The sequence below is a fragment of the Balaenoptera borealis genome (assembly GCF_965194805.1).
Source record: "Balaenoptera borealis genome assembly, chromosome: 10".
NCBI lineage: Eukaryota > Metazoa > Chordata > Mammalia > Artiodactyla > Balaenopteridae > Balaenoptera > Balaenoptera borealis.
In genome coordinates, this window is record NC_138874.1 from 88,695,237 (window position 1) to 88,710,775 (window position 15,539).

Sequence of the window (15,539 nt, forward strand, 5' to 3'; positions counted from 1 at the left end):
TAACTGGGAGGAGCATCAATTTATCCCGTTATCACCTACTTAGCACAATCCGTTTGCTGGCTGAACTGGCAGAGATCAGAGAATCAGAGGCTGTGGGATGAAAGGACTTGTAAGGCCAGCTCCCTCAGAGCATGTGCTCGGTTCTGGAGAAGATCAGGCTTGTTTGTTTGTTTGTTTTGTTTCTGTTTGTTTTTGTAATTAAAAAATTTTTTAATGTGGTAAAATGCATAAACATAAAATTTATCCTTTTAGCTATTTTTAAGCATATAGTTGAGTTGTGTTAAGTACATTCACATTCCTGTGAAACCAATCTCTGGAACTTTTTTGGCTTGCAAAACTGAAAGTCTGTACCTATTAAACAACAACTCTCCATTCTCTCTTCCCCCAGCCCCTGGCAGCCACCATTCTACTTTGTCTTTATGAATTTAACTACTCTAGGTACCTCATATAAGTGGAATCATACAGTTTTTGTCCTTCTGGCTTATTTCACTTAACACTATGTCTTCAAGGTTCCCCCACGTTGTAGTGTGTGTCAGATTTTCCTTCCTTTTTAAGGCTGAATAATATTCCATTGTATGTCTATACCATGTTTGGTTTATCCCTTCATCCATAGATGGACACTTGGATTGCTTCCACCTTTTGGCTATTGTGAATAACGCTGCTACAAACCTGGTGGGGAAGATCAGTTCTGATGGCAGGAACCCAAGTGTTCTGGAGCTTGGCAGAATTCACATGAGGTAGGGCCCAAGTAGAACCCTAAATGGACAAGCCCTGCATTTGAAGGGGCAGCATGAGTGTTCAGAGTGCCCTCTTCTGGGGTGGGCTGGGGTTAGTGGAAGGGATGGTTTCCTGGGCCTGAGGAAGTGTGTCCATGTTTGCAGGAGAGGGTCCAGAAGGAAGGGAAATGCCAGACTTTATCTTCCTCACAATTTGCCCAGCCCTGGCCCTGATTTCACACTTTATCAATCTTTAGAACTCTTGTCAGATCACTGGAGGTGACTTCCAAACTACAACAGTGTACTAAATGCTTTAGGAGGGATCTTTACTCATTCTTCAGGACTCACCGCCCTCCTCTGCTGAGCCTTCTCTCAAGGCACACCCAGCAGCTGCCAGCAAGCCCACGCCACGCCCCAGCAGAGCTCGGCTCCCCTCCTCTGCTTTCACCTAGCCCCAACTTCACTTTCCTTTGCCAGTATTGTCTATAGCAGACTTGGTAATTTGTCTGTTTTTCAGCTGTCTACACCGGACTGAGATTTGGAGCCAGCCTTATGCCAAGTGCCCAGCACTGTTCCTAGCACCTAAGAGGTAGATGTTCAATGTGGCTTTGTTTGAAGGTCAAAAAGGAGGGTCATAAGTAAGCGGGGGCTGCTCAGTGATGGCCAGCATCAGTAGATTGTTAGCTGGAGGCTGAGTCAAATAGAAGTAGAGTGTCTAGGGGACTTTGAAATGGCCGCTGAAGACAAGGGAATTGCTTGTTGGAACTAGGCGACCCAAGAGCAGTTTTCACAGCCCAATAGATCAATACCGTTCCTTCTAAGGAAGCAAACAGGATCGATGCTGGCTGCCCCAGGTCACTGAGCAGATCTGAAAGCCACGGGGCCCATGGGTGGAGGCTCCATGTTGATCTTGCAGAATACAACAACATGTACCCATTTGGGAGACTGAACGACACTTTATTGAATTTCATATCTGCAATGTTACCCGAGCCACCAAGAGCCCACTATACAAGGCTACAGCAACAGAGGAACACACAATTGAAACATTGAAAGTGTCTTTCAATGTCGGGGCTGGCATTCTTGCTGCTGTTCCCTACTCCTCTACCCACAGCAGACATTGCCCATCGGCATCCACACACTTGTTTGCCAAGCAGAGATGCAGCCTCGAAATGTTCTCACCAGGGTTTCAGGCAGCCACTGCCAAGCAGCGTTCATGGCTGAGACTTAATGTGAATGCTTTTTGCCTTTTCTGATCTAATCCAGTCTAACATCATTTCAGTAGGACTACTTTCCATGGCTTTCTAGAGGTCTGCTCTAGAAGCTTTGTGAGCCTATTTAGTTGTTGGACTCCAATCCAATTAAAACACATTGTGTTCCTACCACAGGAAAGGCCTGGGGCTGGGTGTTGAGAGGGTGTTAAGCAGGACAGAAATCTGCCTCCTTTTAATTACATCCCTTTGGTCCTATACCTGCCTTCTGGATGACACACAGTAAGGCTCTCCCTATGTCCTATGACATTCCTTTCACTACTTGAAGAGGGCTGTCATGCTTTCCATCCCACCGCCCCCATTCCACCTTAGTCTTTCTTTTTTCTAGAGGAAATCGTCTAAGTGCTTCTAGCCATTTCTTATAGTATTTGGTTTTTCAGACCCCTCAGTCTCTGGTTAGTCTCCCATGGTCATGCCCCAATTTGTCTGCATTCCCCTTAAACTGTGGTGCCCAGAACACACACAGTACTTCATCTGTCATCTTACTAAATCAGAGCACAAGCCAACACAAAAGGACATTTAGTTGAGTCTTGATGGGTGAAAAGGAGTTGGCCAAGTTGACAAGACTCATTAAGGTGTCTCTAGGCAGGGAGAATGAGAACGTCTATGAAAGTGTGACCATGACTTGTTTGGGGTGGATCACGCAAACTCTCGTATGGACCAGACCATTTTATTTTTCATGACTTAACCAGTATTGTTAGAATTACAAAACCTCAGAGTTCCAAAGATCTTTAAAAGGCACGATCACCCACTGGAAGATGTAGTCGCCAGGCTACCACATTCCCTGCAAAAGATTGGAGGTCTTGAGTATCTTCTCTAATAGGGAACTTTGTTATTTTTGAAGGCAGAGCATTCAATTTTTTGACTTCTGTGTTCAAAAGTTCCTCCTTTTCAGTTGAAACCTGCCTGATTGTAATGTTAGTCATTTTGGGGGGTTATCGAGCATTTTATTCGCTCAGCGCTGTCCTAGGCATTGTGTGTACACGGCCACATGTGTGCCGGGGAACATGAGCGCTCCACAGGGGTAACGGAGCTGGAAGGCAATACAAGGACAAATAAACTCATATTTTTGTCTCCCAGGAAATTACAGTCCAGCGGGGAGACACACAAAAGAGTAAAACAAATACTATCATCAAGACATGGGCTAAATGGTGTGCAAATACGGAGGAAAAGGTAGTTACTTCCAATGAAGAGAGTAGAGATGGTTTGTTCTTGTGTCTACACAGCAGCCAGAGTTCTCTCTTTAAAAACAAAATCAGATCACATTACTTTCCTGCTCAAAAGCCTCCAAGGTTCCCATCACACACAGAAATGGACCCGAGGTCCTTACTGTGGGCTGTAGGATCGTGTGTGGCCTGGCACTGGCCACCTCTCTTTGCCCACATGAACGTGCACTTTTCCACTCTGATCACACAGACCTTCTTTTTTTTAAATTAATTAATTTATTATTTATTTTTGGCTGTGTTTGGGTTTTCGTTGCTGCACGTGGGCTTTCTCTAGTTGCAGAGAGCGGGGGCTACTCTTCGTTGCAGTGTGCGGACTTCTCATTGCGGTGGCTTCTCTTGTTGCGGAGCATGGGCTCTAGGCGCTCAGGCTTCAGTAGTTGTGGCTCGCGGGCTCAGTAGTTGTGGCACACGGGCTCAGTAGTTGTGGCTCGCGGGCTCTAGAGCGCAGGCTCAGTAGTTGTGGCTCATGGGCTTAGTTGCTCCGCGGCATGTGGGATCTTCCCGGACCAGGGCTTGAACCCGTGTCCCCTGCATTGGCAGGCGGATTCTTAACCACTGCACCACCAGGGAAGTCCCCACACAGACCTTCTTGCCCCGAACCCGCTAGTTGCTATCTTAGGACTTCTACACTGGGTGTTCCATCTCAGGAACCCCATCCCTTGGTCCTCCCCATGGCTTGATCCCTCACTTCACCCAGTCTCTGTCCCATTGCCACTGTGCAGAGAGATGTCGTCATCCTCTTATCCTGCCTTATTTACTTAATGACATTTATAACTACCTGAAATTATCTTTATATTTATTAACTGACAGTCTCCTAGTAGAATGTAAGCTTACAAAGGCATGGATTTTATCTGTTTTGTTCCTGTTATACCCCCAGTGCCAAGAATAGGGCCTGACACATAACAGGTACCAAATAAATATTTGTGGAGTGAACAAATGAGTTAATCTCCTCGAAAACCTATTCTAGTAGCCGTTCCCAGTGCCATCCAGTGTTCTTGCCTATAGTTTCTCAGAACAAGTCCAACCTTTTTGAAAAGGAGCCCAAACAGTCTCTCATTTGAAATCCTGTGGCATTTCCTAATTTTTATGATTTCTCAGAGATTTTGATGGTGGCTCTGAGATCTGCAAATTCTTTCAGCTGTCTGGGAGATTTTCCTCCTAGGCTTAGGGACCTAGACAAATTGCAGGCACAAAGGATGCACATCTAGCATGAAGGTTACATTCTCAAGTCAGCATAGAAAGCTAAAAAGTGACATATTGGAATTTTCCTTGAATATCCTTAGCACCGCAACAAATCACTGATTCTGTAGTTCTGCACCCAAGGAATTGGTTTGTTTGCATTAGGAACCCAGTAGTATGAAAAATATGGATCTCTGACTACCTGAATCACTCTCAGCCCCTTAGATGCTTTTCCTATAGGAAGTGTTTGGGAACCAAGTCTAGTGAGTGCTGGAGCCAGACTGTCTAATTTTGAATCCTGGTTCCACCACTTGCTATGTGACTATAGGCAAGTTACTCAACCTCTCTACGCATCCATTTCTTCGTCTGTAAAGTGGGATGATAACAGTACATACCTGTCTCATAGGGTTATATTGAGGACCAAATTCATTAACGTATATGAGGTCCTTAGACTAGCACCTGGCACATAGTATTTCAATTAATGTTAGGGATTATTTTATTATCTCCCATTTCATGTTCATACTGGGGCATATGCTCAGTGGGTGGAAAGGCAAGCAGAATGTGCTAGACTATTTAAATTGTACTTGCTTGCTCGTTCTCTCTTGCTCTCTTTGTCTCTATTTCTCTCTTTCCCCAAATGCCAATAGTTGAATTTGTATGATGTGCCCTCACTGTAAATTGCTTAGGCGCTTTCCTTCTGCTGGAATTCTATGCATTCTTATATTGATTACCATACCATTTCTAGTTTGAACACCTTTGTAAAGACTGGAGAAGGTGAGAAAAAACAAACATGGACTAGTTTGACCTCCTTGTCTCTGTCACCCACATATTCCCACACTTTCTGCCAACAGTGGTTTAGCCTTTTCTTAATGTTCTCCTGCAAACATGGGTATTGAGTCCCTTTGACTGCTTTTAGCTTTTCCTGGAGCACTGACTCCTTCTCTGGCTTTAGCTTTTTGGACAGTATTCTTACATATTCATGTTTCTCCCTTTCTTTTAGCACTGAGGAAGTAAAAAAGTCAGGAAGAAAGGCAACACTGCAGAAAATTCATAAAAAATAGCCAGCCAGTTTTTTTTTTTTTTTTTTTTTTATGTGAAGAGCAGGAAAGAGAGAGGAGGCCTGAGGAGCTGGCATGAGGAGAAAGGAGCATTTGCTGTTATATATGCAGAAGTTGCTGTCCTACAGCATGTGCTGAACTCCCTGGGGCCAGAGTTGCAGGAAGCACGCAGGGCTCTTGGGGGCACTCCCACCAGGTGTGCAAGCAAGTTTTGACCACATCTGGAAGGTTCAGTTATTACAGGTATTTGCTTTCCTTCCAAGCCCTGGGACAGGATTCCTTACTGGACTCGTTCATTCATTCAGCAAATACTTACTGAGCACTTATGTACTAGGCATGATGCAAAACATTGAGGGTAAAAAAGATGAAGTAGACACAGTCTCTTCCCTTAGGTTGCTTATGTCTGGTGAGAAAGAAAAGCACAAACAGATAATGTTCCTACAGCAGGGTAAGTACAGTGTGTTAAGTCGGGTGCCCCAGAAGCTGTCCCAGGTGGCAATCTGAGAAGGACCAGTATGGGAGCTGAAGCTGAAATGGGGAAGTAAAGAAAACCAATACCGGGTGTGTTAATGAACATGTTACTGCTGAGGGCAAAGGGGGCTCAGTCCCACTGGGGTTGTCTCACAGCTAGTGTGGAAGCTATCTCAGTGTTGCCCCATCTGAGGCTGAGAATCTGGGGTATTTGCCCATTGACTCCCACCCTCTAGTCTGCCCTGACCTCTGCCTATGCACATGCATGTCCCTAGGCAATAGAAAGCCATGGGTGTGTAGAAATGGTGGCGTCGATAGGATGTGAGCAGAGCACTGACAGTATCTGCTGCACGCACTTATAGGAACAATTACAGAGCACTACAGAAGCTGTAAAGAGGAGCTTTCCACTCAACCTGGTTAGATCTAAGAAGTCTTCCTGGAAGAGGTGACAGTTGAGCAGGGTCCTAAAGGAGGCCTTACTCCAGAGCTGTTCAGCAATGTCTGGGGCAGAGTCTTTGCTGTCTGGTCACACTAAAGATTTTGCACTCAGAGTTCTGGCTAAGATTAAAAAAAAATCTGTTTCTCACTCTACGCGTGGGGTTTGGGAGGCTGAGAGCACGGCAAGAATTCAGAGGGTTGACGTCCTCACAGTGCTGTCCCCTCCAGAATTGAGTCATGAAAGAGAGAACAGCAAGCAGTGAGCTTGTGTTTGCTCTTTGTAAAGAAAGCCTGAGGACATTTCTGGGTTTGCCCAAAACCTACCCTGGATTTCTGTCGATTTGTGGATTAGGTGCTTCCTCAGAACATCCTTCCTTCCAGAGCGGTCACCCTGCAGTGGAGCCCAGCCCCCAGATGCTCTCTGCACTCACTCCTTCATCAGTACCACCTCCCAGTTAGGCCGAGGATGTGGCAATCGGGCTGCCCAGAATTGCTCTCCCCACCTTCAGCTGCCCTGAGCAGAGTTCAGATTGCACATTTCCCGACACTCAGAGAGACCCATTAATATTTAGCATGTTACATTTCCAAAGCACTTTGCTAACACAAATTGATCTTTTCGGCACCCCCTTGTGAGGCAGTTCAGTACTGTTAGCCCTACTGGGGACATCAGGCTTTGGGAAGATAAGCCACTTAGGCAAGGGCCATGGCTGGGGAGTGATGGATCCAGATTAGAATCAAAGGTCGATGAGACCAGTTGTCTGAGCCTCCAGGTGGAACTCCAGAGTGGTCCCAGCGCCCCCTCTCTGCCCAGGATGTCTTGGAACAAATCCAGCCTTCTGAAGTTTTAAATAGAATGGGCTTGTCATGTCTAAGATTGGAGTGTTACAAACCAGCTATTGTTTAGGGAGTGCTTATTATGTGCCAAGAGCTGGGTGCTTTACATAGAATGTACCGTTTAGTTCTCACAATACTTGCCCGCCTCTGTGATGTCACTACTATCATTATTTTATGCATCAGAAAACTGAGGCACAGAAAGATTAAGTAACTTGCTTAAAGTTGCCCAGTAATTGGTAGAGCCAGGATTTAAACCCAAGCTATTCTTCTTCAGAGACCTTTAACCAATATGAACCAGGCTAAGGGTGGGTAGAGGGACCGAGTAAAATGGAATTACTCTTGCTGAAGTTCTGCCTACTCCCAGGCAATTCATCATATGCTTCGCAAGATTATTTCTGGAGGTAAAGGAATTAGGTGGGGGTGAGGGGCTGTCTGCGAAAGTGTTCTTGAGGAAGGAGAGTGTAAACGAAAGTTGCTGGTTGCTTGATTTCCTTTGATTTTACCCTTGGCTCCACATTCCCAGCCCTGCCTAAAAGGACAGAGAGAGGACTAGTTCATCCAATAAGCAAGGGCGGGGCCCATGTGCCATGCATTGCGCTTAGTTAGGACACTCGCGCTGGTGGGGTAGAGACACACGTAAATCATCATGATTGGGTCGGGAGCACTACGACCAAGCGGTATGAGAGCTCATGGGACAGAGGAGGCAGAAGTGACTTGTTAGCCTAGGGAAGTTGGGGAAGTTTTGTGGCGGTGACACGAGTTAGATCCTGGTGGAGACGGAGGAAGGAGAGAAACGGCATTCCAGGCACAGGGGAGAACATGTACAAAAGAAGGGAGATGTGAAATAGCATGGCAGTTTGGAGTGCAACAAGTTCTGTTTATGTGGAAATGGGCTTCTTGCTTTCTTGATTTGAGTAAGCCGATTTGGGGTCCCACTGCCTTAGATGAGGGGCCAGGTTACCAGTTCTAGGTTATCCCTGAGAATGTAACTCTTTGTGACTTGTCTAGCCAAATTCTTGGTGTTCTACTGCTGAGTAGAAAAGATGATTGTTTAGCTAATATTTAGCAAGTTCTACTGTATGCAAGGCTCTGTGCTGGGTGTTGTGGATAAGGGATCACGACTCTGAGTGCCATGGGGCCGTGGGAAAGAGTCTGGGGCCGAGGGACTGTATGCTGGGAAGGAAATTTTGTAAAAGGGTCACTCTGCCCCTACTACTCTGCTAAGGGAAAAAAGAATTAGTGTTGCAATTTAAAAAATCTCTTTGTTCCCTACTCACCCCTGTCCCTTATGAGCAAAACTTTGTGTAATGTGTATGTCCCTTTTCCTTGTTGCCTCTCTAGAGTTTACCAAACCATTTCCCATCCATTATATGACTTAATCCTCGTGATAACCCAGTGATGTAGGTGGCCTTGGTTGGTCTCCATTTTATAGATGAGGAAACTGAGGTTTAGTGACTATCCAAGGTTACATGCTTTATAGCAGTAGAAAGTTTCCCCATCCTGATCTCATGTTTGTTCTATTACACACACCGCCTTGCCTTCTAAGTCAGCGGTCAGCACAGCCTCTGTGCTGTGTGTGCCAGGGGTTCCCAATGGCACCCTGGGGTGGGAGGTGTCTTGCTGTACATCCTGAGGTAGGTATTGAGAATGTTAAAATCAAGGCACAGATGGTGTTGTATTGGAACCTAAAGCCCAGCTGTAACTATCTGGCTCAGTTGGAGCTGAGCCAGGAAATTCTAAGTGGCAGAAGTTATTCGACTATTTTCTCAATTATAGCTCCAAGGAGTCAAGTTGCCCTCAGATCAGGATGAATATGGACATAATATCACCTAGCCCTTCCCTCCAAGTGACATTGTGGTTTTGGATAGTTTAGCCGGACAAGCCTTGAGGTCAAGAGGCGGGTAGAATAGACTTGGTGCAGGAAAGCTAATTGTGTGTGCGTGTGTGTGTTGTGTGTGTGTGTGTGTGTGTGTGTTGGAGGTACTGGCACAGCTTGCTGTTGGATTAGAGCATCAGATGTGTGACCTCACAGCCCAGACAGTCAACCAAAAAAAAATAGTTGCTGCCATGCCCTTTTTTTTTTATAAAGGTATTTATTTTTATGTATTTATTTTTGGCTGCATTGGGTCTTTGTTGCTGAGTGCAGGTTTTCTCTAGTTGCGGTGAGCGGGGGCTACTCTTCATTGCGGTGTGTGGCCTTCTCATTGAGCTGGCTTCTCTTGTTGCGGAGCACGGGCTCTAGGTGTGCAGGCTTCAGTAGTTGTGGCTCGTGGGCTCAGTAGTTGTGGCTCGCGGGCTCTAGAGCGCAGGCTCAGTAGTTGTGGCGCACAGGCTTAGTTGCTCCGCAGCATGAGGGATCTTCCCAGACCAGGGCTCGAACCCGTGTCGCCTGCATTGGCAGGCAGATTCTTAACCACTGCACCACCAGGGAAGCCCTGCCATGCCCTTTTAAAGGTGGTTTCAATTAGAGTCGGGAGATTTTTTTGGGCTCCTAACTAAGGCTTGGGGTCTGAAGTCATTGTTGCTCATCAGAGTCCTCTATCATGTTTTCCTCATGAATTAAATGGGAGCTGTCTGGTTGATACTCTGCCCTCCTATTGTCCTAAAAAGTCTTATTTTTCCTCCAGTTGATACCCAACACTGATACAGTTCTAGATAGTAGCACTTACTGATGCTAGTCATGAGGGAAAGAATCAAGTACCCAAAAGCCCAATAAAATTTGGATCCTTCTGCATTTATTGGCTGCAGGTCACTAAAGGAAAGAATTCTTAAGTTAGGAGGGACCAATAGGGCCCACATTTCCAAGGGGCAGGCTCATTTAGTCCCTCTTTCCTAATAACAATTTCTCCTCCACCGTCCATGCCATCTGGGTAATTATGGTATTATATTAGGAGGATATTGAAACTCCAAGGAGACTGTGAAATGTCCGCAGCAGAGTTCTTCTCTTATATATGTCTTGTTCAAATTGTCCATTTTGAAGCTAGGCTGTAGATGACCAAGCCCTAATCATTGAACAGACAGGCACATGGAATCTCCAAGAGTCCGAGGACCAGATATCCTCTATTAGTTACTCAAGGACTCCGAAGGGTCACACTGCTTAAAGAGGGGACCTGGCATCAGGAGAATATGAATGAGAGGTGATGTAATTTAGTGGTTGAGAGCTCAGACTCTAGAGCCAGATTGTCTTGGTTCAAATCTCAGTTTTGTCAGTTATTAGCTGCACAGTCTTGGCTCTCAGCTGCCTCCACTCTAAAATGATGGTAATAATAGATGATACCTTGTAGGGTTGTGTGAGGATTGACTCAGATCAGGCATATAAAGGGCTTAGCACAGCTCCTGCACACATTAAGCACTTAAGTGTTAAACGCTATTATTTATTAAAGGGAGAATTCTTTTCCTGCTCTAGGGTGTTTCTCTTCCTTATGTCCATAACCCCCCATCCCCCTAGTTTATATTTCTGAAGCCAGCTGCTCCAATATCCCCTCCTCTTCTGGTCAGGGATGCAAAGAAAAAACAGCTTGCACGTGGGCATATTTTCTTCTGTATTGCTTACAGCATCACCTTAAACCAATATACCACAGTTCATTTTAATCCAAGAGCTAAGGGCCCTACCATTCCTTATTTATTCTGTTAAAAAAAAATCAAGGTCCTTTTGTTTCACATTCCTTTATTGTATTTTGTAAGGCACCGAGCACATATTGGATGCTATGTAAATGTGAAATACTCTAACAATAGTAACTGAGACAGATGAGAAACTCAAGGAAGCAAAGTTACCATTTTGAGTTTAGCTCTTTATTGATGGGCTGAGTGATTTGGGAGAGACAGTGTGGCTCCAAAGCTAAAGAGCCCACAGGGATTAAGAGGGCAAAGGTTTGAATCTCAGTCACAGCAGCAGCTCTGGTGACCCCAGGCAGGCAGCTTCCTTTCCCTGGACCTCAAATTCTCCCCATGAATACTAGGATTAATTCCACAAAACCATCTCCCAGGGATGTTAAGCCAGGGCTGCCATATGTGGTTTTACAGACTATGCAGTGCACAAGGGTGCCAACTGAGGGGGTAAGTGGGGGCTGAAATGTAGCCCACACTCTGCTCATCAATCTGTGCACCCTGGTGATGGACAGGGTCCACCTGGAGAAAGGGACGCTTTTTTCTAGTTTGCATAAAGTAGTATATGGGCTCGTAGAGGCCGTGTGAAGCAAGGTGATAGTGACAGGGCACAGAGCTCAGCTCATAGAATGGATGCATTTATTCAACACCCAGTTTTTGAACACCTACTATGTGCCAGGCCCTAATCTAGGGGCTGAGGATATGGAGATGAATGTAAACAATTTCTGCCATTGGGTCCTCTTTCCTTCACCAGCCCATCCTCCCCTAACGTTCAATCATCAGCAAGTCTTGTAGACTCAAACTGCAAAATACATGTCAAGTCCACTCACCTTTTTTCTTTTTTTTTTAAGTCTTTTAAAAAAATTTTTTAAACTTAAAAAATTTTTTATTTATTTTTATTTTTTGGCTGCGTTGGGTCTTCATTGCTGTGCGCAGGCTTTCTCTAGTTGCGGCAAGTGGGGGCTGCTCTTCATTGTGGTGCGCAGGCTTCTCACTGCGGTGGCTTCTCTTGTTGTGGAGCACGGGCCCTAGAGCGCGTGGGCTTCAGTAGTTGCGGCATGCGGGCTCAGTAGCTGCAGCACGCAGGCCCTAGGGCCCGCGGGCTTCAGTAGTTGTGGCTCTCCGGCTCTAGAGCACAGGATTGGTAGTTGTGGCACATGGGCTTAGTTGCTCTGCAGCATGTGGGATCTTCCTGGACCATGGATCGAACCCGTGTCCCCTGCATTGGCAGGCGGATTCTTAGCCACTGTGCCACCAGGGAAGTCTACCACCCACCTTTTTTCACTGCCAGCACTTCATTTTATAATTTCTTACCTAGACTACTGCAGCAAATGGGCTTCTACTTCTACTCTGGTCCTCCGAACAAAAGCAAGAGTGACTGTATAAAAATGTCAACCAGATAACATTACCCCCTTGTTTAAACTTTTTGTTGGCTATAATTTAGTCCAGGGTCCTCATCATGTCCTCAAGACTGTGCACATCTGGTCCTAATTACCTTGTCATGTCATCTGGATCACTCAACCCACACTCTTTCCATCTGTATGAGTCAGGGGTTCTTCACAGAAATAGGAACCAATAGGATATATATGTATGTCCTATATATGTGTATATAAATAGGATAAATATATATCTCCTATATAGCTGTATATATGTATGTGTTTGTATATATGCATATATAAAAGGAGATTTATTGTGAGGAACTGGCTCATGTGATCTTATTGAGGCTGAGAAGTCCCATAACTTGCTGTCTGCAAGTTGAAGACCCCGGAAAGCCAGTGGTGTAATTCCAGTCCAAGTCCGAAGGCCTGAGAACCAAGGGAGCCAATGGTGTAAATCCCAGTTTGAGGGCAGAAGAAGACCAACAGACTGATGTCCCAGCTCAAGCAGGCAGGCAAGAAGGGAAGGACTCCTCCCTTTCCCCATTTTTTATTCTATTCACACCCTCAGCAGATTGGGTGATGCCCACCCACATTAGGGAGGGCAAATAAGCTACTTATCTGAGTCCACCCACTCAAATGCTAATCTCATCTGGAAACATCCTCACAGACACACCCAGAAATAATGTTTGATCTGGTCACTCAGTGGCCCAGTCAAGTTGACACACAAAATTACCTTTCATACCATTCCACAAAACTGACCATACTGTCCTTCAAACAGCCTAGCTCATTCTTTGTGTGGTCTCATCCCTTTGGCTGGAACACTGATTCCCTGGTTCTCCCCTTGATCATCTCTTTCTCATCCTTCAGTGCTCACTGGAAATGTCACCTCCTCAGAGAAGCCTTCCTGGACCACCTTGTTAAAGTAGCATAGTATTCTATGTCCACTGCCACTCCTTGCCAGTATGTTCTACAACAAAGCAGCCCAGCTCAATTTGTAAGCACACAGTTCTTTGTTTACATTCTGTCATATCTGCTAGATTATAAGCTCCATAACAGTAGGGACCATGTTTGTTTGTTCTTCACTGTAAATCCCTTCAGCATTTTGCTAGTCTCAGGTGCACAATGATAAATATCAACAAATATTTGCTAAATGAAGTCGTTACAAAGAATTTGTCTCTCATATGGGAGTAATCACTACAATACAGTGTAGAGATGCATTTTGAGACACAGGCAGTGATATGCTGGTAAACTGATGCTCAAAAACAAACAAACAAACAAAACCCCCCTGATTTGTCATTTGCTGATTTCCATGGTGGTGTAAATACTCCCATCACAGCTGATTTCAAGTTACCAATGGTTTAAAAACTGACTTGTAATATTCCTGAATATTAAACAGTTAGCTTTTCAAAGATGGAATGAGCTGGCTCTAGCCTATCACTGAAAGAGAGGTCAGCATGGGTGCAATGAGAACCCAGGAAAGAACAATTAGTTCATCCTGGGGGAGCTCAGCAAAGGCTTCCTGGAGGAGGTGACACTTGATTTGTGTTTTGAAGGTTGGGTATGTTGGCCCAGGCCCTTTGCCTCCAAAGCGGCTAACACAGCCCTGCTGCCAGTAGCCCATGTTCAACTGTGCCTGGCTCCTCTACTCAGCTAGCTCATCTCTGCTTGCCTGGGAGTTATCACCTGACGTAGTCCAATCCTCAGAAAATCCTTCCATGTGCCTGGTATTCTACTGGTTTGCTTCGAATGCAGCAGAGTAAGACAGAAGTTAGTCAAGGGAGAAAGCGAAGGGTTTTCCAAACAGAGGAACAATTTATGCAGTTCAGCATTTTGGTAAATCTAGAAGTATATAGGAGGCAGTGGGAGGAGATTAGCTCCTGACAGGCTTTGTTTGATAGGCTGAAGAGCGTATGCTGATTCACACCATAGGGTGGGTGGCAAAGGGAAAGGGAAAGGAATTACTTTTCCTGCATAATTCACAGCTGGTAATTGTGGGGTTTTGTTTTGTTGGTTTCATTTTTTTGGTATGGAATCATTTGATTAATATCTATCTCTTCCAAGAGACCGTCAACTCCACAAGGGCAGGGACTGTCTTGTTCACTATTATTTTCTCAGTACTCAGCACAAAGCCTGGTATATAGCAGCCAACCAAATACATCTTGTTGAATGACTGAATCATCTGGGGAATGTTTAAAACATACTGATGTCCACCTACCCTGAAATAAGATCTGCTATAAATCTCTCTTCTCTGAACCACAACGTGTGTAAGGTTGGACAGTAAGTAGTGGGGCTGGTGTCCATATTTTGTAAAAACCACTTAGGACATTCACTTCCATTTCTCTTCCCAAAGCCAATCAAGTGGATCCTTTAAATGCTTTAACCAAAAGTGTGATATGATTAAATTTTGCTGGCTGCATAAATAGGCCTGATGGCAGTAGGGAGGACTCAGAGGTGCTGAAGTGCTGGGACCAGTAAGGAAGCCCACGCTGTGACCAGGTAAGAAATGAGACGGGTCTGATTTAAATCTCTGGCAGTGGTGTGAAGAGGGAGCAGATTCAAGAGATACTCAGGACATAGAATCTACACAATTTGGTGCCCATTTGGACATAAGTGGATGAAGGAGTGAGACGGAGGAATCTAGGTTGAAGGTTGGAGTGAATATTAGTCAATAGGGAGGAGGGAAGAGTCACTTTGAAATTGCTACATTTGAGATGCCTGTGGGACACGAAGGGACACTTAAATATTAGTGTTCTCCAAGAATTCTGGTGAACACTAATATTTAAGAAGCAGGTTAGAAAAAGAATTGTTGAAGGAGACTGAGAAGAATGACCAGAGAGGAAGAAGGAAAACCTGAATAGTGTCATAAAATAAGTGATAATGTCCAACAGCGTCAAATGGTGCCTAAAGCTTAAGTTAGATGACATGAGTGATGGCAACAAGACCACTTTCTGTGGGGGCAGAAGCTGCCGGGTAGAGGACGAAGGAAGCGGAGACAGCGAGTTTAGACTAACTTTTTCAAGAAACTTGTCTGTGAAAAGAAGAGGAGGAATGGTATGATTGAGCTGTATGTGAGGAGATTTGAGCCCGTTTACAGCTAAGAGGCAGGAGACGGGTTGAGCAGACAGGAGCGCCAACATCTACCCTCTCGCGCCATTTTGACTGCCTCCTCCTCCCACGTGACCGGGAGGCGGCCCGCGGAGGCCGGCCTCGCGGAAACTACAGCCCCCAGAAGGCCCCGCGGCGCTGGGGGCGGGGCGGAGCCGAGGCCTGGCGCGCGCCCCGACGGTGCGAGCGGAAGAGCTGGAACTTTGAGGAGGCGGCGGATGCGGAGAGTGACTCTGCCGCCGGTAACGATCCGCTCCGT

General features: G+C 45.5%; 1 protein-coding gene across 4 annotated transcripts in view; it reads left to right on the forward strand.

The window, feature by feature from the left end:
- The first annotated feature begins 15,391 nt into the window (after nucleotides 1-15,391).
- Nucleotides 15,392-15,539, forward strand: part of R3HCC1L (R3H domain and coiled-coil containing 1 like) — a 91,812-nt gene continuing 91,664 nt past the window's right edge. For 3 of the 4 annotated variants that reach the window (XM_082408073.1, XM_082408075.1, XM_082408072.1), the window contains exon 1: nucleotides 15,392-15,522. The gene's annotated coding sequence lies outside the window, so the exon portion shown is untranslated. The remainder of the gene's footprint in view (nucleotides 15,523-15,539) is intronic. The other variant, XM_082408074.1, reaches the window with a different exon arrangement.